Source organism: Vanacampus margaritifer, chromosome 20 (genome assembly GCF_051991255.1).
Source record: "Vanacampus margaritifer isolate UIUO_Vmar chromosome 20, RoL_Vmar_1.0, whole genome shotgun sequence".
Taxonomy (NCBI): Eukaryota; Metazoa; Chordata; class Actinopteri; order Syngnathiformes; family Syngnathidae; genus Vanacampus; species Vanacampus margaritifer.
In genome coordinates, this window is record NC_135451.1 from 11987231 (window position 1) to 12012176 (window position 24946).

General features: G+C 40.8%; 1 protein-coding gene across 5 annotated transcripts in view; it reads left to right on the forward strand.

Annotated features, from left to right (window-relative positions):
* The window catches only part of zic4 (zic family member 4), a 110169-nt gene that overhangs the window by 50068 nt on the left and 35155 nt on the right, over nt 1-24946 (forward strand). Inside the window, exon 4 of one of the 5 annotated variants that reach the window (XM_077553908.1) lies at nt 15527-15611. The exons of the other annotated variants lie outside the window; for them this stretch is intronic. The gene's annotated coding sequence lies outside the window, so the exon portion shown is untranslated. The remainder of the gene's footprint in view (nt 1-15526; nt 15612-24946) is intronic. 5 annotated transcript variants of the gene reach the window in all.

Genomic DNA, 24946 nt, shown 5'->3' on the forward strand with positions numbered 1-24946 from the left:
GGGCTGGGCAGCGCTCACCCCCGGCTGCATGTGACATCCTGGCCGGCAGGTAATCAGACTGACATTAATGCAGCCTCCAAAAGAGACACCTCGTCATCGGGAATTTTCCTCATTGGCACCGAAAATGCCAGACCACGCACCTCTGACTGCGTGGCCCCCACATCTATTAACCTTATTGATTTTGAGCCCCGCTGAGCCCCTCCGGAGCTCCCCGCCTCCCCGCTGCTGGACTGAAGTGGATCAATCCTCCGCCAGGGGCCACAACTCAATAACAACCCGGTGCTCCCTGGCTACTGTTTACCACCTGAAATGAATACACTCCGTCTACACGCTTGCAGCCAACACTCATCTGTTGACATTGTTGCAAAGGAAGATGTCCTAACCTTTAACTTTCAACAGAAATGAGTCCAGAAACTAAGCAGAAGTCATCTTGTATAATCTCCAGGTTACCCACAACCCTGAGGACAAACATTGTGGAAAACGAATGGGTGGATCGAGACATTTGATTTGCTTGAATGAAATCAGAATATCTCTCTGAATGTTTTAAACTCCTCTTGCATCCCAGTCTTATATTGTGTTGTAATTGCCATGATCCTTCACCAGAAGTAATTTTTTTGGTTAATTATAACAACTCTTAAAGGGATACTTGACTCATTGAGACATTTTCAGCAGTAAAAAGTTAATATTTTCTCCAGAATGAATTTGATAAAAAAAAAAAAAATTCATATACAATTAATACCTTTAACTCTTTGACTGCCATTAAATAACGTTTAGTAAAATCCTATGGAGGAGTGCCAAAGACGTTAAAAGACGTTTGTTTCAAAACAGAGGTGAAACTAACCATTTTCTATTGTTGATTACTGAAAAACGGAATAAGGTAGAAACAAACTTTTTTTTTCTGATGAAAGATGAGAGTTCAATGTTTCATTTGGTAGTATGTGTGTTTCCATAGTCCAAACACATAATTTTCTGTGGACCTTGAAAGATCAGTCAAAAGATCAGTCAAAATGCTTAAATCGGCTGGCACCCACGGCATCCCTTTTCTGAAAACGTCTGGCAGTCAAAGAGTTAAAAACAATTTTTTCCACTTGCTGTCGACTGAAGATGACATCATCTGTGCTGAGGAAGTCGGTAACGACCAATCATGGCTCAGTTTGCTGACCAAACCCAGAAACCAGGTGAGCCATGATTGGTCGTTACCTACTTCCTCAGCACAGGTGATGTCATCTTCTGTCGACAGCAAGTGGATTTTTTTTTATTTAAAAGGTATTAATTGTATACAAAAAAAAATGTAATTATCAAATTCATTATGGACAAAATACAAACTTTTTACTGCTGAAAATGGCTCAATCCTTCTAACCGCTTGTGCACCATTGATTTATTTTTAATCCATTGCTGTTCATTTGAACTAACAAAGTGCCATTCAGAATACATTTTCTGCATCCCGCACTTGAGGCAATCAGCAAGTCACCCCCTCACTTAAAGATTAATCAATGCAAATTTCAGGTAATAAACTGCTTTTTTTTTTTTTCATCATACCACTGGGACAATTCCAGCTTTTGTTTGTTTGGTGGAGGAGTACTTTTTTTGTGTGTGTGTCGAAAGTACTACATTTCATTTGATTGCATGTTACTTATGCACATTTCATTCATTGTTTGTAATGGCTATTGACTGTAGTGTGCGGCTGATTATCACATCATTTTGAAGCCATGTTGGGCCAGTGCAGCCTTAAAAAATGGCAAAGTCACCATAGAGGTTATAATTGAGGTGGGAGAAGAAATGTGTCTCGTATCTATTGTGTGACCTTAACACTAACTTCTGAGTAGGTCAATATTATGTATGTGTGGTGACGTTAGAAACAATCCATTTTGGTGACCAAATAATTACTTTGGATTTGCCGATTTAGGCGTTTTAGGGCTTTGTATAAACATGTTTCAAAATCACTTAAACACTTTTTATACAGTATCAAACCGCTGCTTGGCATTTGTGTTTTTGAAATACGCTGTGGGTAATTCTGTCGCGGATTTTCATATTTTTCGTATTTACACAGACACATCGGAGACACATTGGAACCGGCCGTAAAGAATTTTTCTCGGCAAGCGTTGGAAATTTATCAGCGAAATTGTCTGGAGACAAAAAAATGTCTCAATTCCGTTTCGAGTGATTCCCATAAAAAGCAAACTGGTGCCTTGTGATGAGCCAAGCTCCCTCCCCGTTTCTCTTTTGATGTGCGCTCCAAAGAGGGGAGGAAAAAAAAGGCATCTGTGAAAACAACCCACTGTGTCTTTAAACTCTGAGCACATTCTTCACTTAGCAGCTGTAACAACCCGAGCTGTTCAATAACACTGGCGAGTCATGGCTGTCTATTGTAGCGCTATGGGACCTTCTGGGTTGGGGTCTACCATCAACATATGCCTGTTTAAATTCCTCGATGACATTTCAATTTTCCTCCGCTGCGCAGCAAGCCAGTAACAGCCAAAGCAGCGATTTATATATTTGGGGGGGGGGGGGGGCAGGAATGTAAAGTAAATAGTTGTTAATAGTGTCTCATTTAGTGCGCCAGAGTGCAGAGTGCACACTGCGGCGGTTGCCGGATGCCTGGTGTAAACCACGGCGGGCCAGCCCCCCGCATGATGGAAACATCAGCGTCAGTGTCAAAACGCTCATCTGCGACTCATCATCAGCCAGTGAAAACCCAGCAGGGGGAAAAAATGTACACCCAGGGCAAATCTGTAAACACCAATTTAATCTGCATGGAGAAAGTTACTGTCATCGGCGGTGACAGCAAAAGCCTCTGGGCCACACCAACGCGCAAAGAGTCACTCGTTTCCCCCCCTTCCCCACCAATCTCTCTGTCAAAAAACGACATTAAGCCATTAAGGATGTCAAGAATCTGCCATTGAGACGTTCTTTTCCGTCTGCCACTCATCAGCGCTTCGTACCGGATTTGCTACCAGCCTAAATGTGTGCATGCCCTGAACAACGTCCTTTTTACAGGAGGGGGAAAAAAAAAACTTGACCTTTTCAACGTTGGGATGTACGACCATAAAATGATTAATCTTCCTTTCATTTAGGATTTGACAATAATAATCAAGTGATGAGGAAAACCTTTTTAAATGGGTCCGGTCTTGTAGTAATTAATTTAGGGTTAGTCAGACTTAAGAGGATTTTCCCCCCACCCCCAAATCTATTTCTTTTGAAAGTGACGGCAGGCGGATTCGTGTTGTTTCTCGGCAGACGGAGGAAAAGTCAACACCAAGGGACGACGAACATTTAACAATAATGAGAATTACTTGCGGTCCCACCCCTGTTTTTCATACCCTAACATTTTGATTTCATGGGTGACACTTAGGGACCCCCCCCCCCGGGCTCCCTAATGTGCGCTTGGGGACCCATGTTGTAGTCATAGCCAAGGCTCTTTATCAAGCACAAAGTTGTCGTGGAAACCAGGGATTTAACACCGTTTGTGTTCAATAAAGCTGCGAATATCACAACAAACAGATTTGATTTCATTTTATTGATTTTTTGATGTTTTGTTAGATTTTACTTACATGGGTCATGTTGATGAATATTGCTTTGTTTAGGCCATAAATGCGCATGCAATGTAACCAACTGCCGCTTTCTTGCCACCAGCGGCGGTTGCTGCTGAACTGGTGTCCTCGCGTCCGTGGTTTGCGATCTGTCAATCCCATTTGGGGTCACCGTGTTGCGATGGTAGGGACTTACACGGTTCAGCTGATTGTGGGCCTAGGGAAGGAACAGGGGGGGCTATTGCGGTGCCCCACCCGGAGCGCCTCCTGACAGACTCGGAACATCAGGACAGATTTGGGAAGGCAATGCCGACAGGGGAGTGTGGGAGGCTCGCCGGCAGCGAGGGTGCACATTACTCATAGCTTATTTGGAAACGGGTCAAGCCGGGCTGCAGGTTGGACTTCGGCTATTAGTAAGGGTTAGGCGTAATCAATCAGTCGTTAAAAATTCTGTGTGGAATTGGTTGTTGATGAAGCATGTCACAAATGGTGTGCATTCCTACTTAGCAACGCTGAAATTAAAGTAGGTATTCAGCAAATTCAGTGAGAGTCTCTCGGTGGGCTACAAGTAAGTTAGTCGATTAATCGCTTGAGTATTTTTTTTGATTCTTTGATGAGTCCAGTTAAATATATATATTTTTAAGACTCAAATAGGTTTACAATAGACCATGCACCAACACACACAAAAATACATATTCATGCTATACAATATCTGCCAAATTTATATATATTTTTATATTAAAGTGCCCAAAAATAGAAACCTTCTTATTTTTAAAAAGGGCCTGAGTTGGCAGAACAATACACAATTAATATTAAAGAAAAATGAAAACCTGATAAACAGAAAGGGGTATTTGATACTCCCCTTTTTTTCTGAGTACGAGTACTCAACTCTTGGGTAGTCACCAATACCAAGTACCGATACCACTAGTACTTTTGATACATAAAATCCACCCCACCCCCTTCCCCTACAAAACAATGACATCATTTTATAAAAAGCCCTAGATATGCCAATATAGAGTTTTTTTCCATTAAGTTGCATGAAATTAATGGCAATTACCTATTTTGCTAATTTCTAGTTCCTGAGCATAAAATGGCCACAAGAGGCAGCTGATACCAGTGCCGGCCGCCATCGCAAGTACCGATGCCTTGAAATAAGGCTGGGTATAGGCCTGATACGACATCTGATACAGTAGGCCTGCCCGCAAATAGTGAAAATGTGTTATAATTGACGGCAGGGTTATTAGTAGTACCTGTCACGTTTTCACATCTCCGTTTTGCATAGTCGAGCTAGCATTAGCGGTAGCCACAGTTTTGCTCTGGTCAGATGACTGTGACGGGAAAAGTAGCCACATGATGTGCAGTTGGAGGAGGCTTGCTGAATAAATGGATCTTCTATCTAGGCTTTTTTTGTTGTTGGTTGAACAAGGAGCTCACATGGCTGTATCTGAATTGATCATTTTAAAGTTGGCTGTTTTGTGTCTTATCATATTGTAACTTTTCATTTCAATACTATTACGTTACTGGCTTGTTTGCGCGTATCACTTTAGCAACTTCTCAAGACCAAAGGATGCGGGTTCAACACATGTTGTTTTGACCTTTGCACATAAAGTCGTCTGCTCATAAACTTGCATTTAAAAAGAAGTGATTTCATTTAGTCAGCACAGCATATATTTCCTATCTAATCAAATTGCCACCCCGCAGGTCCATGATTCATTTTTAAGATGGTTGAGGTTGAGGAACACCTCCAGGAGAGCCACATTGTGCATGGCCCCCCCACAGCGTGAACCGATTTACTTCATATCTCCAAGCCAAGGCTGGGGATTCCAGCACGGGGAGTGGTTTTGCGTAGCGCTGGGCTAAAATAATTAGATGACACCTTCAATTGTCTCGTCACCCCTTTAACCGAGACATTCACAGCCGCTAATTGAATGAGCTGGAGGGAGGGAAAGCCCAGACAATTCAAGTCACTCGTAAATCTTCCATAAACGTTATTTGTTGGGGGGGAAATTGGGACTCTCATGCTGTTAAATTCCTTAGGCCTGCTGTTGTCGATTAAAAGGACAGTCAGCTGGACACCCTTGTCCTACTGTGTAATGGTCAGTGGCCCGGCCATTGACCCCTGCTGCTTTGAGTAAATTAACACAGGGCAGGACATTCTCTCTTGTTTCAAATCGCTACACAAATACATGGGCAGCGACGTCAGGAAGCTTAACTGTCGACTCCGAGTGAAAGCGTACTATATGTACGGAGCATGTAGCCGGGTTTGATTTATTCTTCTCTCGTCTTGATTCACATGAGGCAAAATGAACAATTAGTAGACATTTGTAATCAGATGGGAGACTCTCTTAGCCAGTTTTGACCGTGGGAAAACACGATGCTTAAGCTATGAAATTTGGGAGGACCATTCTGTTAGGAGCTATTGTCTGAGTTTAGTTATTCAGTAGTTTATCGCTACTTTTGCAAAAATCCAGCAGTCTTAGTGGAAGGATCTGCAGCGCTGAATGCACCGAAGATCCAAGATCAGCAGGATTCTTTTTTTTTTCTGGAGAGCTCAGTATTGTTCATTCGGTAATTTTACCGATTTGACATGTCATCATCATTGCTCTCTTTTTTTTTTTTTATAATTTTTTTTTATTATTATTATTTTGTATGTGGATGAGTATGTGTATGTGCGTGTGAGTGTGTGTGTGTATTCATTAGTTCACCTAAAACCTATTAAAAAAAATCCCATACCGTTCACCTAAACCAAACACTTCCAGCCAGAGTCGTGAGGCCGTCAGGAGACCAGAGGAAGGACCAAAGAATCAGCAGCAGGATTCTTAATGATCTAATAATTGCTTGTAATGCCCATTCTCATTCTCAGTATGTACTTGAGTACTGATTACATTGACAAGAAACACCTCGGATTAAACCGGTTGTCTTGTAAATCCTAGTTGCCTTTATTTCTGTTAAAAAGCTCGATAGGCAACCCCGCACAATATGAAGGTGACCTTAGCAATATAAATACGTACTTTCAGAGTCCACACTATAACTTGCAAAGAAATTGAATTAAGATGAAACCTAATTAGATGGCAACTCTTCCTTAGCGATAGCCTAATTACTGGTGAAGCCACTTAAGTTGCTTTTGCTCCTTAATTGAAGTAGATCATGAATCCAGCGCGGATCTGTCTTGGCATGTTCCGAGCAAATCTAAATCTTAATTAAATTTTGCGCAAAAGAAAGTGTTGGGCGAGAGGGGCTTTAATCCATTTAGGGGAGGACTGGCGAAGGGCTATTAGAGGGTGTTAATTTGTTAATCAGAGCTCGGTGTGGCTATCCTTTACTGTATTGAAAGCTGCGCTAGATGTGAAGCACGCAGCAGGTGGCGTGCACAAACAGCCTGAAGCCATTGTGGATGCGGCCGGTGCCGGGCCGGCAAATGACGAAAAAAAAGAAAGAAAAAAAAAAGGCATTGAGCGAATTCTTGTGATGATGAAATATTCTCTCCAGTTTTTCCATCATGTTGGCCCATTATGCCCCTCTGTTGATATTTCCTATTGTAATGGGATCATCCCAAACAAGTACCCAGGCAGGTAAGCCCATGAGTGGTCAGATCAACAAAAGCACGGCAGGGGTCAAGTTCCTGCGTAAAGCCTTGTTAATGAGGCTATAATGGACACGGGAGCTTGTTCTTACTACCTTGGACTTCAAAGGAGCTTAGCAGATGAGAAGACCTCTTCTGTGCTGTTAAGCCCTCCAACCACAACACAAATACATGCGCAAAAATGCACAACAAAGCCAATTGCTTTTAAGCCCACAATTGAGTTGTGCAGTTCTAATACAGCTGCTGATGGAGTAGCACTCCATTCATGACGCGATGCCGCTGAAAAGGAAAAGTTGAGGACACATCCTTGACAAAATCCTCTTTTCACACCTAATCCACCTTTTACTCGAGGACTGGAGTGTGTAACATCTGATCTCATCCCCAAGAAGCCATTCAGCGCTTATAGCGCAGGCTTGATTATGTTCCTGGCGCACACAGACAAGACCCTTTCACTCCTCAGTGCCTTCCTATCACACCTGGGATAATAAAGAGGATTTAAACAGGTCTGAATAGGTTAACCAGGTGTTGAAACAAATAATGGTTTAAAATTGTAATTAACATGGCTTGAATAGAGCATTGCTCTTAGTAAAGGTTGAATGACTTTGGTATGCGGGAACACAGGACTGAAAGGGCTTTGTTTGTCACTGGAGAGAATAAGGAACTAATGGGGAATTAAGATCTTTACAGCCCGTGTGCTTCTCTTATGGCTTCTCCCCCGCTTTTCTTCCACAATGTAACGTCACAGTTCACCGTATCGCCCGGCGCGAAAATGTCACCTAATTAATAGTGCATGCGCTCGGTTTAAGACCGCAGCTATTCCGGAGAAACGCGCGATGGATCTGAACTGCAGAAAGGCAAACATCACTTTAAAAATACAAATAAAAACAATTTGTGTCATGAGCTACAGAACGGGGCGCGACACACTGTCGAATATTTTTCTATCCTTCCCTAACATGCGCTGCGTACAGTACGACGGGTGTTTAATTGAAGAGCCTCTGTGGTCAGAAACACGCGCTGTCGCATGCTGGCTGAAAACAAATTGCGGCGATACGGTCATGCTTCACAATAAGAGTTGGCACGCCGTTCTGTTGATAACTGTTTTCCCTGTGAATACTCCCCAACATTTGTACTTCCGCTCGGCCGTAAGCAAGTCCAAGCCAAAAGGGGTCGGCAAAGTTTTCCAACATGGGCTGCAGACTTGCACATGCTTCTTCATTTCCTCTGACTGTTTTCTAACCCCCCGTCGAGTGGGTTCTAATCTTGACGCATCAAGCAATGAAGAGAGAGAGAGAGAGCGAGAGAGAGGAGGAGGGGTGGGGGTTACCGTAGGCTGATTGCAAGTGATTGACAGGCCATGTGGTTGCCACAGTAACTCCTTTTTTTAGCTTTCTGTGGTAGTCCAATTCATCATCAGAATTAGATGACTAAAAGGGTGCCTATTATGATAAGAGGCACAATCGACCAACCTGCCAATCGATGAAAACCTCAGAGTCGGGCTCTTGTCGTATGTAACAAAAATCAGCACAAAGTGTGAGGCCAACAATTGCATTTTTTTTTTTTTTTTTGACATGAAAGTGCACTTTAAACAGCATGCTTTTGTTTTCAACCCGCAAATCCACTTGATTGACCCCATAGGTTTGAGGTTAGGTTCTTGATCCATTTTTCTGTCGAAATTGAAAATCTCACACCAATGCCAGTCAAGAAATGACGATGTCTTGAGTTGAAAAAAGTTCGTAAAGCTCCCATACCTGTGGCAAGTAGTGCGTAGCGGTAGACGATCTGACTATGGCCTATGTTATAGATTTGGATTTGACCAACCGCAACAGCACAGGATGATGACTTCATGGAATGTGCCTCCCTGCTTTACTTGCTGCTCTGGAGCTACCGGAGGAATGCTAGCCGCTAAGTTAGCTAGTTTGCTCTGCACAAGCTACGTGCTGTAGCTGGCTAGCTCTAGCAGTGGTGGTGCAACGGATCACAAAAGTCGGTTAGGATCGGATCACAGGTTAGAGTCACGGATTGGATCGTTTTTCGGATCAGCAAAAAAAAAAAAAAAATAGTACTTTGTCTTCATTTTTTTTGTAAAACGCTTTTCCCATTAATTTTTTTTTTTTTTTAACCTAATTCTGGTTACTTAATTCTGTCTGTTAGCGAGAGCCACCACATCGTGATAACTTACATTGATGTTTCTGCATTTGGCAATTTATTATTATATTATATTATTAGTATGGGATTTTTTTTTAATGGGCTTTAGGTGAACTGATGAATACACACACGCTCGCACGCACGCACGCACACACACACACACGCACTTACACACACTCACCCACATACAAAAACAAAAGTATATATATATATATATATATATATGTGTGTGTATATGTATATATATATGTGTGTGTATATGTATATATATATGTGTGTGTATATGTATATATATATGTGTGTGTATATGTATATATATATGTGTGTATATTTAAAAAAAAAAAAGAAAAAAAAACATTTTTTTTTTATTATTATTTTTTTTTTAAAAAGGAGAGCAATGATGATGTCAAATCGAATGAACAATACTGAGCTCTCCTTAAAAGGAAAAAAATAAAAAATAAAAAAATAAATAAAATAAAATAAAATATATATATATATTTTTTAAATGTATTCAAAATGTCTTATATAGCTGTTTAGGATTTAGTGTCTTTATTTTGTAAAACACTTTTTCCCATTAAAAAAAAAAAAAAAATTTAAATAAAGAAAAATTCCATATAGCCGTTTAGGATTTAGGAACACAACTTTAAGTGCAATATGAGGCAGAAACATTCTTATTTTTGGATCGTCCATGTGTAAAATAAAAAAATATTAATGGCTTAAAGTTGTGCTCCTATAATCTAAACGGCTACATTTGACATTTTGAATTGAATGCTTTACTTTGTTAATAGGGAAAAGTGTTTTATAAAATAAATGAAGACACAGTTCTATTCATCTTCTTTTTTAATATATATATTTTTTTTTTAATAATGAAAAGACCTCTAAGTGCAATTTAAGGCACATTCCCTTCCTTTAAACATGGAGAGTGAATTGCAAAGTAGCCTTGGCTGGTAATAAATTAGCGGTTTCTTAGCATCTTAAAATAGCAATTGAGCATGACCATGGATCATTGATGAGCCGTTGCACTACTACTAGCTAACATGGCTAAATATTGCCATTCGACGGTCGCTACTCAAGCAAACAAGAAATGATCATAGCACCACTTAAACGTCCTCTGCAGACGCTTCGAGTTTAGCAATTGAAGAAGCTGTATCTCAGCCTGGTCGTCCTATTCTGGATGCTACGTAGCCTCCTGCCTGAGGGGAAAGGATGGAAGAGGGAATCCTTACCCCCGTGGCGGTGAATAATAAATTAAATACAAGACTGTACCATACCCTCATGGCCTTTTTAAGAATTGATGCGCAAAGCAGGATGTTTCTAAGGGCAATTCATTTCCAAAGGACAGCGGCAGGTTTTCGTTAAGCTGTGGTCAGGAAGTAGCGTCAGCGCAGTCGTCAGTGTTGAGTAGCATCACTGTGTCAGAGGCAGCGGGGGTCATGGCACCCATGCGGGTTTCCTATCAAGCGCAGCCGCGCAAGTGAACCGGCCAGACAGCACCGCGGCGCACTCCCAACTTACTTAGTGTAATTAAAGTTGAGAAAGGTTAAAGTTTGACGCTGAGGGGAGGCGAAGGCAGCGTTCTCCCCGGCGCGGCAGCACGGAGGGGACCTCGTCAAAGCCGCTAAGCGCTGAAGCCGCCGGCCCTCCTGGAAAGCGAGGGAGACACGCTGGAAATGTGGACGCACTTCCAGTATCATGATTAGGTGTTGGCCGCTGAGAGGAGGGGACAATTGGGTGCCCGTGTAATTAGACGGACCAACCTTTTGTGGCATTCTGCCTCATTCCAACTGATCCAAGAACAACCAACCGGAAAGAGAAGCGTGTAATGGCGTGTCATCCGTGTCTACGAGGACCAAGCATGCAATCCTTAGAATAAACACAAGAAGATGGAACGTCAACTCCGGGGCTTGTGGGAGGCTTCATGGTTGAAGAATGCGACAAATGTGCTTGTCAGCAAGTGGAACTCTTGTGTGGTGTTTGTGGAAGCAAATCAATGTTTTGACTAATAGACTAAACGTGAAAACATTTTCATCCCTTTAGGGAAATTTGGCCTTCATCTTGCATCATCATTTTGTTTCAATTTACAGGGGGTCCTTTGGTTTAGGACACTTGCTACAGCGGACACATAACCCGAATAACGCTTGGCATTATTATCAAAAGACGTTTCTTTATTAGACCACATTAGTTAATACTGGTGTGATAGGTTCGAAACACTCAGTAGACTTTGAGTACTTTATTGCTACACACATCTTAGCCACTTTTCAAGCAGTCTTGGCTCATTGAAGGTGAAGAGATGGAACACATGTCCAAGGTTTTGTTGTAGTCAGGAGCCCATACAGGAAGCCCGACCGGGTTTTGTTGACGTGTCACTTGCACCCTCTCCGCCTGAAGCCCACTTTCTGTAAATGATAGTCCCCTTTGTCCGCCATCAAAAGGACTCCTTCACTTGCCGCTGTGCTTTAAATAGACCCAAGCAGCTGTCATGCAAAAGCGCCTGAATATCATTAGAAAATGAATTTATCCTATCTTGATGAACAGCCCCCCCCCCCCCCCCCCCCCCACACACACACACACACACACACTCATTCCTGCAAAAGTCCCTCCCGTTCCACCCACCCACACCTTACACCTCAACCTTGACATAACCATCGCTCCCAGCGGCCATCTATGACTAAACAAACGACGGAATCATTTATAAAGTGAGCGGCAACCCCGAATAGAAGCGTCATTGAGGTGCGACAGTTATTATGCAAACGCTGATGGGGTTTGTTATGTGTGTCCAAAAACGTCTGCCAGAGCAATGCCTCTTTTGATTAACTGTCAAATTTGATTACAGATGGATTATATATTTAACATTTGTAGGTTTAGTACATACTGGTGGGCTCTCCATTAGGGTTTTCTGCTCAGCTCATTAGCATATAATTTACATATATACTGTAAGTGGGCATTTTACCGCATTTCAGTTGATCATGTGAAAAATTCACAACTGGTTTGAATTATTTTGAAATGGCAGAAAATAGTAAAAATATCGTCTTCATTGATGTACTTCGCAAAGTTTTTCCACTTCTACTTTTTAGATGCATGTTTTTATTAGACAGTGATATGTAACATGAATCCTAGTGAGATTTTTGAGTGAAATTTTCTGAAGATTATGGCGCAGTTGAAAATGGTCTCATCTCGAGTCAGCAAGATATTAGCGCGTAATATGTTCGTTCATACCTCCTTCAAAATGAAGAAGTAATTATTTCTTTTTGATGTCTCATCCGTTACCTTATTATTTTTTTCTCTCCCAACAGTCAGGCATTATTAATCCAGTCCAGATTAAAACACTCCCCTGTTCACATTCTGCAGATCCGCCATATAAATCTCCTAATCTCTGGTTCCCAACCGCAGAAAATCCTATTAAGATCACCTTCAGTTTAACACATACATTGTTGCCAAATGCAAAATATGCAGCTTCACCGGTGCACTTTTAATTGAGGGTAAAGTGGCCCCCGGTTGTTAGATACTGCACTGTATGCAAAACCATTAGAGTAATTCTGTGAGTGTCTGTCAAGGAGAAATTCCCAACCAGCAGATCCTCCCTCGCGGGGGTTCCCTCAGGGCTGAGCCACGGGTGGGGGGCACTGGGGTTCAGGGGGGTCTCGTTGGGCGCCGCACAAGAGGTGTCAGCTCGGGAGGATTTGACTGATTAGGTAATATTCCCCCGTGTTCCCGTGTAAGCAACATTCGCAGAACTCATTTCCCTGCCGCCTATCGCCCTGTAATTCTTGTCCTCTGCCGGCTTTTTTTTTTTCTTTCCCCCGCCGGCGTTCATCCTTTAACGTGGTAGCGTTTGCGCTTAAAGAGCCGCCTGGTGACAACAACCTTGACGGCAGTGGCAGGCGTCAGCTTTCCGCCGCAAAGCCACTTACCCGAGAGGGCAGCCGCACGCCCTCGCTCGGCTCCCTCCCTTCCCCAGAGGAAACGTTGACGCTTAAATTGCCCCGTGGCCGCCGTGGCAACCGTGAGGTGACATGGTGGAAAAGTGTCTCGACAGAGGTTGGCTGCCATTCATCATCAGGAGCTCATGACCCCCTCGATTCATGCAACTGATGAGAGGTTGCTAACCTGTTGTTAAGAGACCACGGTGTCACTCTCCACCAGGAAACAAAGACTATTCTCCCTTAGGTGGCTTTTCGATGGCCAGGTAAAATGTGTTAGTTTATTTCTTTTAAATAACGTCTGTATTAGAGTTATAGATGGTAGGATATTTGTATTCCAGTCAATTAAGACAATCGAGATGTTTTGACTTATTTTTTCTTAATGCATTGCCAAAGGTGTTAGATCGGGACTCTGTATCAGCAGCTACTCAAAATGAAGTGACCCGGGTGGAAATTGCAATCCGTAGTATGAATGCTGATTGACATGATGACATCATCAGGAAAGTTAATTTTACGAGTCTCCGCTTTGAGATCTGTTATCAAAGTCCAAAATCTCATCAAATGTGTTCTGGTTTTGGGCAGTTGGATTTGATTTGTTGAACGTAAACATTAAATGTAAATTGAAGCTTGATGAAAAATGAATGAATAAAATACAGTGTTCCCTCGCTATAACGCGATTCACTTTTCACAGCCTCCCTGTTTCGTGGATTTTTTTGTGTGCAATTTTGCATGCATTTTTTTCTAACAGTAATGTACATTTTTATAATTTATATATATATATATATATATAAAATATAATCCTATATATATAATATAAAATATAATATAATAAATAAATATATAATATTTATATATTTTATAATATATAATAATAATAATAATATATATATATATATATATATATATATATATATAAATATATAATTTTATACAATTTATGAAGGTGTGAACATTGATGTATAAACGAGAGAAATGTGAAAAAGTTAAATGCCTCGATGAGAAAAGTGTGCGGTGAGGGGTTTTAGAGCCTTAATTTTTTTTAATAAATGTAAAACATAAAGCTAACTACTCCGCGGATTTCATTTATTGCGGGTATTTTTGGGAAACTAACCCCAGCAAAAAACAAGGAAACACTGTATTGTACAATATCAGCAATTCTGGGGAAAGTCAAGTCCGAAAATGTATTTACAGAAATTACCCACGGTGGCCTAAACGTTTTTTTTTTTACGATTAAATTTGCATTTTCGGAGTTTGAATTAAGCAAATAAATCCACCTGTTTTAGCCATCACATGGCGCGGCCATTTTGCCTTGTACTGCCTCATGCTGTCGACTGAAAATGACATCACAGGGCCTCAGCTAACGACCGGCTTTTATTTGATAAATACATCCAAGTGTTCTTGAGTCCTCTCAGAAACGTGGATTCAAATGATTACACGCTATTGCTAACCGGGGTTTGAGATTACATGTTTGGTACATTTAGACACAAGCGTTTGACATATGAATAATATAATTTACATACTTGGGATCAGCTACAGTGCAAAATGTGCCTTTAAAGGAGACACAATGCACTTGTGTGATATGCTTTTGTCAATCAAGAATATGGCGTCATGCATGTGAGCCAGCTGTCGTCCCGCTTCATTTACCGCTGGGGCCATTGGCGAGTCGCTTTGAAAATGTCTTTCGTACATGACGACCAGGGAGCAAGTGTGTGCGTAATGCATGTTGGCAAGGTTGTGTGTAACAGTGTGCTGAGTGTGCACGTTCTGGCATGCAAGTCCAAAGTTTGGAAAAAGTTTGCAAATGTTACTCAGGGAGACGGCAGTGCACATGACCAAGCAAACCTAAATTGGCACAAAAAAGGTACATTTTCCTTAATATAGTATGTCCCATTAAATACATTATGGACGCAGGTGTTGGATGTTGCAGCTTTTATTGTTTGTTTCTTTGCTTTCCTTTTAATTGTCTTTAACTTTTTTTGTTTGTAAATGCTTTTAATAATGTAATACACATTGAGTTTCCTTGTGTGTGTGAAATACGTTCTCCATAAAACTGCCTTGCCTTGTCTTTAAATTCAGCCACGGTGCAAAATGGTGTCTTTAATGTTTCAATGAATTGCGATTTATGGAGTTCAAGGCGTGCTGCTGATATCAACAGGATGGTGGTCAGTCACCTGCCTCAAAGACAAACGTGTGATCAAAGTGCATTTCGAAAAAGTGTAAAAGGGCACTTGGCTCCCTCCTCCTCCCCATTCTTTTTTTTTTTTTTTTTTTTTCTTCATTCTGGAGTTTAAAGAATGTGGAGCAGTTTCCAGGGGATACCAGTGAAAAGCTGTGGGAAATGTGTGCAGGGATGAAGCTTGAAGGGGTGTCTTCGGAGTGAAAAGCTTCCAGTAGTGTTTGGTGCCATCACCGGGGTGCAAATAAAAGAGGAAGGTATGCTAATATTCATTGAGGGTCAAGCCTGTCTAATCAATGCTGATTGCATTTAACCCTGACCACTCTGTCTCATGTCATGTGACTTCAACCTTTACAAATAAATATAGATGCTATAATTAAATGTATGAAAAATTAAGAACAAATAAATAAAATGTATATAGATATACAGTGTTCAAAATTGTAATAGCCAAATATTCATAAAAAAAATAAAAATAAAAATAAAATAGGGGTGTCAAAATGAGTGCGTTAATTTAAAGTTCCTTTAATACCACCATTTTTTTTTAACACGCGATTGACTTGTACTGTACTGGGGGAATTCCAGTCACAACGCAGCAGACACGTTCACGTCTGTCATGTTTGGGTTCTGTTTTCCTTGTGTCTCCCCCTTGGTCTTGTTAAGTGTAATCCCGCCCTTCCTCGTGTCAACCAATCAGTGCCCTCAGCCACTTGTGTCTTGCCCCCAGGTGTGTCTTGTTGTGTCATTAGCGTGTGTTTTTAGTCTGTGTCGGTTCTTTGTCATTTCCCTCCCGTCATGCTGCCAGTTTTTGCCTTGGTGTCCTCCCCACGTTTTGTTTTCTCTTGCCATTTGGAGTTCGCTTTTAGTCCTTTTTTTGTACATCACCTTTGCCTCGTTGCCCTGCTTCCGACCGGGTCCTCCACCAAACTTTGCCTTCTTGACAACGTCAAAATTGAACAGTAAAATTTTTTTATAATAATGCATATATTTGTGGAGACTGGGGTCAAGTTGTACTTTGTACTTAAAAAATGTGCAGAATTTCACAAGATATTCATGTTAAAGATTAGATAGTTCTTAATATGAAAATAAAATGCACTGCGCTGTCAGCCATCTAGTGGCAGAAAAATGACCTCAACACAAATCAATATCACAGTTTTTTTTTGTTTTTTAGTACAGTACATCTTTTCAATTTGAACTCAGTTTTATGAATTATTATGAAATTACTGTATCAATGCAGCCATATTTCTATTAAACATACTTTTTCACTTTTATGTTAAGAGTATGAAACTGAGAAAAAAAAATGTGATTAATCATGAGTTAACTATTGAAGCCATGCGATTGATTATGATTTTTAAAAATTATCGCCTGACACTCCTAAAAAAAATATGTAGGTTTTGGGTCACGGGGATGAGTAACGACTAATTTCTACATTCATGTTTTTGTTCTTTAATATAAAAAAATGGACACTTATATTTAACAATATAAAACACATCAAAATGTTACACTAAATTGCAATATTTTGCTTGTCTGATTGTGAGAAATGTTTATATTTATATTTGATTATCAATCTTATATTAAATTGGCTTTATTTCCTACAATTCCAATGGAAAATGTCCAATTCATAAAATTTGCAAAATTCCTGAACTGAACATTAATTTACTAGACGTTTCCCTTCTGTCCCCTATTTAGAAATATAGTAGTTTCCGATGCTGGTCGGTCAAACGTTTTTCTAAATTGAGAGGGACAAGACAGTGCCGTTCTACAGCCAGGAAGTATTTTAGGCCTGCTAAGTTCATCACTTGTAATCTGTTGGTTTGGCCTTCTTGTATTTACTTAAATGGGTTCATGGGATAGTTTGAGGGCCGTCCTTTACTCCAGCCGGATCACGCCTGCCTCTTGACCTTCTTCCACTCTGAGGATTAGCACGAATGAGATGCTTCTGACGGAGCACACGCCGTACATACTCTGCCCACGAATAGGTTACCAAATTGAACTGATAGACATCGAATCCCATAATGAGAACATACAGTACACTCTACACCACAGGATAATCAGTTAGGATAATTTTATAAAGACATCCGATAATCGGAAAAAGTCAAATGTGCTTCAACCAGCCCCCGTTTTAGCAGCCGCTCGTAGCGTTGTTTACATCTCCAGAAGGCCGTCTCGTATGCAGATCTAAAGCAAGATAGATGCGGTCAGCGTGTGACGCTCTCATTATCGCTCTGTTCCTAACCGACTGGCCTCATTAGGTCTGACAAGTCACGCAGTGATTAGAAATTGGAATGCTGCTGCAACAGTGCCGGCATTAGGATCAGTGACTGCCTTAACCGCCAGTGACAAGGAAAGGCTGGCCGACGACTCCTCTCCGGTCAGTGGGAAGCCTTCAGCCTGACTGCCTTGCGTCCATTCAAAGTGACGGCGAAGGACTCCTTTGGGCGCTCCTTGTTTTTTTTTTTACGCCTCATACCGCTGTTAGAAAGATAACGCAGCAAGATGGCACGGAAAAGGCCGGATGATTGTCAGCACCATATGCTGTTGTTGTTGAATCCATCGATTTTACATATAAGAAGCATTCTCACTTACGGACACCTGAAATGTGGAAGGAAGCCAGGTTACCCGGAGAAAAGCCACGCAAGCATGGGGGAGAGGACGGTCGGGAGCCAAGATTCGCACTTCAGACGAGCCGAATTCAAACGTAACACTCGGCATTTTGTTTTGCTGTTAGCTGGCAAAGGTGACGACCGGCTGGGAAGCAAGCCAGAGGGTCGCTGACTTTTCCACCCACAGGAAGCGAACAACATGTGCTGGCTCAACACTGGCCTGCCACCAGACCCAGTCATCGCCGCATCCTGCTGGGAACACAAACCTACGCGCGCCCAGAAAACTGCAAAAAAAAAAAATGTTTCCTTTCCGACCACCGGTGTTAAACTGCAAGCCCGCGGGCCAGATCTGGCCCTCTGCATCGTTTCATTACCTCACATTTTCCTTTATCGTTTCTTATCCATTGTAAAAAAAAAAAATCACACACAAAAAACGATATTAATCTAATACAAGGACAATTGTGAAGTATAATTGTTATATTCATGTTGCATAAAATATTAGGTAAGGTACAGAAAGTATAACCACACGTAACACAAATGTAGTTCAGCTTCTGGCTTGTGGATTTTTTTTTTAATGCGCTATTCATGCTAGATTTGCATATTTTTTGTTTGACGCACACAGTATAAATAATATTCAACAATGTAATGCAGAAGGCACAAAGTCCATAAATTGGCAGTTTTCTCAATGATTATTAAAATTCAGCCAAACATAGTAGCATTGAAGACTTGGCCATCCTGCTTGAACCGTCTCTTCGTATTAAGGCACTTGGCAAAGTTCACTGCAGAGTCTTGGGAGACATTTTTCTGCTGTCTTATTCCTCTGTCACCCTTTTTTTTTTTAATTATATGTTGGCAGGGCTTAAGATCTCATTAAATTTGAGAGTATCATTTGGACGCTTGAGAGACAGCTTAGTGTCACTCGGCGCTACGTTGATGGATACAATAAATCCCGCGCCTTTTAATCCCGAGATGTTAAATTCATTTTCCCAAACCTTGCAAATAAATCGGCAAAGACAAGCCCTCCAAAAAAGCCTAATAGCGCGTGTCAGCGCTCTCGCAGACAAGTCGGGAATGTCGTCGTTTCGCGAGTGTCAGATCAAGACTGAGAGGAGTCAAAGAAGGAAGTCGCTCGGCTCGTGCGTGCCAAAGTTTGATGGCAAAGTATTTAACGATGCACGTTTGACTTTTGACTCGCATGCTGTATGTTTTTGCCATATTAAGACCCTTGATTGTCACGTAAGCAGAATTACTACTGTAATAAAGCAAATTTGAGTTTTGATCGACACTCTACGGGGTTTACATTTATCAGTTTACTATATTTTTAGTTGTTTTAAAGCATCATGCCCAAACATTTTTAATATCAAATCACTCATTTGGTCTTTTCCAAGTTAAGTAATTGTACAATTTATATTATGCGTAAAATAATGATATGCATTTTAAGCCCTTTTTTTTGGTTTTGTTTGTGATGCTAGCTAAGCTAAAGAAGCTAGCTAACTGTTCCTGGTTAGCCTTTTACTTTTTAGTGATTTGAATCCTAAATAGAAAGCTGAAAATCATTTTCAAATGAACAAATGGACAATAATTGTAAATATCAAATCTACCAGCAGTGGAATTACAAAGAGATGCCGATTTGTAATATTGCCAATGAAGACAGTTGAGCGTCAAATGAAAATGTGCCCGAAGAGCACCCTGCAATTAAAAGAATCAAGCCTGATTCCCAACGTCTGTCCAGACACATTAGGACGTTTTTCCGGCTTCCTCAATCAGTGAACGGAATCACATTAAGGGATTAAAGTCATTGAGCCAAGTTTTGCTCGGTGTTCACTTTGATAACGAGTGGAAGGCCAACAGGTAATTACTTCCGCTGATATCGACCGAGGCCGTTGATTTCTTCACTTTTACAACTACTTCTAAGGTCATTCGACTTGGGATTATTTTTTTTACATTTATTGTATTAACATTTTATCTACAGCACCATTCATAAGTCTCGAGTACGGTTCGCTTTTCATGTTAGTAAAAAGAAGCTAGCTAAGACCTTTGCATGGTAGTGGAGTCAATATCCTTTGTTTACGACATTTCTGACATGTTTACAAATACATCGTCATGTGATGCGCGCTGAGTTACTTCCATACTAAAAAAGTATCAGTTCAGTATCACCGTTTTGTCTGATTGTTTCATATTTATGACCAAAACGTGATTTCCGTATAAATATTTGATAGGCTACAAAAAAATAAAAAATCAGAACCTATATTTTACATTTTGACTCACGGAGTAATAAATGAGGGTGTCATCTTGTTACATCCAATTGATGCCCACGTGACACTAAACCCACTCGAGCCGGAATGGATGTGATGTTTATTCAGTTAACTCGTAAACGGAACAATCTCTCTACTCAATGAGATTTTCTCGTCGGCGCTCGATAAGCATCCCCCGCTGTTTGTTTGTATTTTGGCGCCGTCCGCGTATACCTCGGAGAGCGCTTCCCTCTGCATCTTCCAAAATTAGATCAAAACAATATAAAACACGCCAAGCCACAGCCACTGGTCCGGAAATGCAATAACGCGCGTTTTCTCATTTGCAGCATTAATGAAGTTCATGCATTACAGTTTAGTGTAATTCGTACAAATTGAACGATGAGCTCTCGGCATTAGCGGCAGTGAACAAGCGCCACGACAACTTCATTAGCATAAGTAGAAGTGTGTGTCATAAAAATCATATTGAAAATTGTTCCCCAAATTGCTATCTGGCTTTTCTTTATGGGGTTATTTCTACCCGACGTACGGTAATAGAATGTTCTTTACCCTCCGGTGCATATTAAACTCGCTAATCTTCTGCTCTTATGCCGGTGTTATGAACTCAAAGACGGGAAGTTGGCTCTCATTTCGGGCTTGATTTATCCACTATATAAAATCCTTACTTTCTTTAGAGGTGTACAAATAGCCATTTAGCATTGTAGCTAGAAAGCATTTGACTCTTAAAACAGGTTTTCATGAGTGCTAAAGAGAGCTGCTGTTTTTTCCAGCACTCTGTGTAGAATAAAAGGCATCAGTGCAATGGTGTAGCAACGCCTGCTAGCATTGCCCCACGTACTTTGCTGACGTTCATTATAGAAAAAGGTTGAATAATATAGCATTTGTTTTAGGGGTTGTCAGGAGATCGTAATTAATCGCATGACTTCAATAGTTAACTTAAATTTTATATTATTTTTAGATGTAATATAAAAAAAGTTTTCATACTTTTGTTAACAGAAAAGTGGAGAAAAAATGTTAAACTAATAGAAATACGGCTTCACTTTTTAATCGATTATTTTTTTTCAGAATAATTCATAAAAAGATGTACTGCACTGTAAAAAAACTTTTAAATTTTTCTGCCACTAGATGGCATAATTGCATATGTAAGACATTGGTGACAGCTCAGCTCATTTTTTTTTTTAATGTTAAGAGTTATCTCGTCTTTAACATGAAGTAACTTGTGAAAATTCTGCACATTTAAAAAATTGCAAAATACAACTTGATCCCAGTCTCCACAAATATGTGCATTATTATTATTATTAAATTTATTGCTGCTACATTTTGACGTTGACGTGTCGGCCGCGCTGCGACTGGAATTCCCCCAGTACTTTTCAAGTAAGGGGCGGTCATGAATCTCGCGTTTAAAAAATTGTGGTGTTAAAGGAACTCAAAATTAACGCACTAAATTTGACACCCCTGTTGTTTGTAAAAATGTTAGGAACCACTGGTAAAAAAATAAATAAAAAATACAGCCAATTAAATCCTTTACTGTGTCTACCGTAATACCTCAGATCCAGCAATTTGGTTTACCGGCAATGCGGGTATGCCTGCATGTTGACGCGTTTAAAATGTTTGCCAAAGGGTGCTTTAAATCTTAAGTTGACGGTGAAGGCCTATCGCGGGTTGTCGCCTGACGAATCAATAGGGTGGCAGAGTACATTGGCCCATCATTGTTTGAAAGGGATGTTGATTAATTATGTCATTTAATTGCATTGCAGGCAGGTGCACAATGAACACCTCAACCAAAGCGGTCAATGCCTGCTAAAGGCCTGAGTGCCACTTCCTGGCTTTTTCTATTAGCAACCAGCATGTCCCCTGTCTACTGGAAGTGCCGTGCTCTTTATTGATTAATGGCCCTAATTCATTACAAAGAGCAAGCCTGGAAGTTGCGCTAAATGCTCTATTAATCAACGCTGGCCGTCACGTTATGAGGACCCGCTTTGCAAATTAGCCCAACGCGTAATGCCGATTTAGTTTTTTTTCCTCATTCTGCAGCCAGAAGTCAAGTTGCCAATTTGAGTGGGAAGGAAACGTCGTCAGCCTCATATGGGTTGTCCCGAATGACAAATGTCTTTGCGAGACGCCGGACATCATTTCTCACGATCGCCGTCTTGCCACGGTTCAGTCAAAAACCGCCACGAGGATGAAATACCCCCCCCCCCCCCCCCCCGAAAAAAACGTCTATTAATTTCACAATCGGGCCGGCAAACGCCAGCGGCGCCAAATTTATCACAGATAAATCAACAATATTATATTAAGCTGAAAACAGATGAGGGGTTAAAAGACTGGAGGCAAGGCGACAATGAATTTCGACTCTCGTGAGGCTCAACGGGGCTATTATTTTCCTACAGTATGGTGACATTTATGACACTTTAAATCCAGCTTTGTAAAATGCGACAATTGATCATAATTTGTGAATGCAGTCAGCACTTCATCCGCACGCATTTCAATGCTTCCCCACAGCTGCGTTATCCGGTATTCAACCGGTTGAGAGCAAAATGTTACAGTGAGCACATGTAGTAGACTGAAATTGTCAGGAAGTACCACTTAAAGTGTTCACATTAAACCCGGGCATGTCTTTATTAAAGCGCAGATTTGTGCTATGATGGTGTTGATTGGTTTAATAGCGAGAAGTCTGTTTGGTGGAGGTGACGTCACCAGAATTTTTATGTTAAGTCAGAAAATGCTACAGTACAGTTTTTTTTTTCGGCGGGGGTATCTCAGAATTCTGACTTTCTGACCCCCTCCCCCACAATTCATAGCTCTACATCACAGTCAGAATTCTCGCTTCAAAGTCAGAATTCTTAGATTAAAATGAGTATTCTGAGGTTAAAGTGAGAACTCTGACTTTAAAGTGAGAATTCTCACTTCAATCTCAGAATTCTGACTTTAAAGTTAAAGTGACAATTCTGAGATTAAAGTGATAAAGTCAGAATTCTGAGATTAAAGTGATAAAGTGAGAATTCTGAGATTGAAGTGAGAATTCTCACTTTAAAGTCAGAATTCTGAGATTGAAGTCAGAATTCTCACTTAAATCAGAATTCTGAGATTAAAATGAGAATTCTGAGGTTAAAGTGAGAACTCTGACTTTAAAGTGAGAATTCTCACTTTAAAGTCAGAATTCTGAGATTGAAGTCAGAATTCTCACTTAAGTCAGAGTTCTGAGAATAAAGTGAGAATCCTGCCAACCCTTTTTTTCCCTCTTCACTGGCCCTAAACCTTTTCTGTAAATATTTAACTATCATGAAATGAAAAAAATTACTAATGGTAGTTAGTTTGTAACATGCTGGGACCATTGGACTACTTACGTTTATTTTATTTTTATTACCAACACAATAAGAGAATGACTTGCACTTTGGACAATGTCGTTTTGTGATCCAGTTTGTTTAATTTTTTTGTCAGCTTGAGTTGAGTGCCTCTGCAGTGATTTGGAGTCCGTCACCCCTCGTAGTTTATTTTGATCTGAAGCATTTGATTAGCATTTTTTTCCCAGGAAATGTTGACAGTTCACTTTCAAAACAGTATTTAGTCCAGCTGAGTAAATCATTAGTAAGAGTTCACATTAACGTGACAAACAGATTGTTAGTTGCAGTCTCGGGTACAGAATTAAAGCCAATTGATGACATTTTGCCCCTACCAAGGAAAATACACTTTCGCAAACACTGTCTTTTGGGGGCTAACTTTCCTTATCACAGATTCTTTGAGACAGAGTAGCTGCTTGCTTAGTTTGGCTAGCACCTCAGCCCCAGACCACACCTTAAGAAACCTGCAACAGCGACTTGTCTAAAAGTCATGATCTCCAAATTGACCCAAATGAAGACGAGTCATCAAAACCCACAAACGACCCTCAAATGCAACATGATGGCTTACAAAAACCTAATGTGGCTCATCATCAGATTTTCCGTGCGTTGCTCCCATTACGGTAAAAAGGAAGCTGTGCACGCATGGCTAGGCTGCGGGGCTGGGTGGGGGGGGAGCAACGTCCCGTGATGATCGGGCATCAATCCGCCGGATTGTCAGAACCTGGCTCCAGCAATAGCACCTTGTTAGATGGAGGCGCTCAATCAAGGGGAGCGCTGGAGTACCCGGGCCAGGTCGGTGAGAGTGGTGATTACCGGGCGGCGTCTGTCCAAAGCCGGCGAAACGCTCCACCTCGCCACAGGAGGCCCTCTGACATTCAAGCCTGCATTTTCTGAATCAGTCTTGAGTGATTAGGGCAGCGCCGGCCGGGCGAAAGGACAGATCAAACAATTATTTCTCCTCAACCTTCCTTGCCGTCCTTTTGACGTGCGTCACAAGCAAGAAGAGCAACCCGTCTGAAAATGGCCACTATTTAATAAACCCTAATAAAAATATCACAAAATGTTTTTTTTTTTTTTTTTAATAACTAATATTTTAATATTGAGTCAATATTGGTGATAAATATTAACTCATTCACTCCAAGACATTTTTACTGAAGCAACCCCCTTCGCTCCCGGCTGTTTTACTGGATTTTGACGGATTTTGCAAGGCCCACAGAATATTGTGAACCTACCAAAAGATTGGATTAGAGTCTCTTCTTTCATCAGGAAAAAAGTATATTTGTATCTGTTTCCATTTTGCAGAAATTAACATTAGAATGTAGATAAAGATGAGAAAAAGAAGCTTCGTGAAGCTTCATGAAGCACTAATAATATTTATTTACTCTTCTAGATGGTGCCC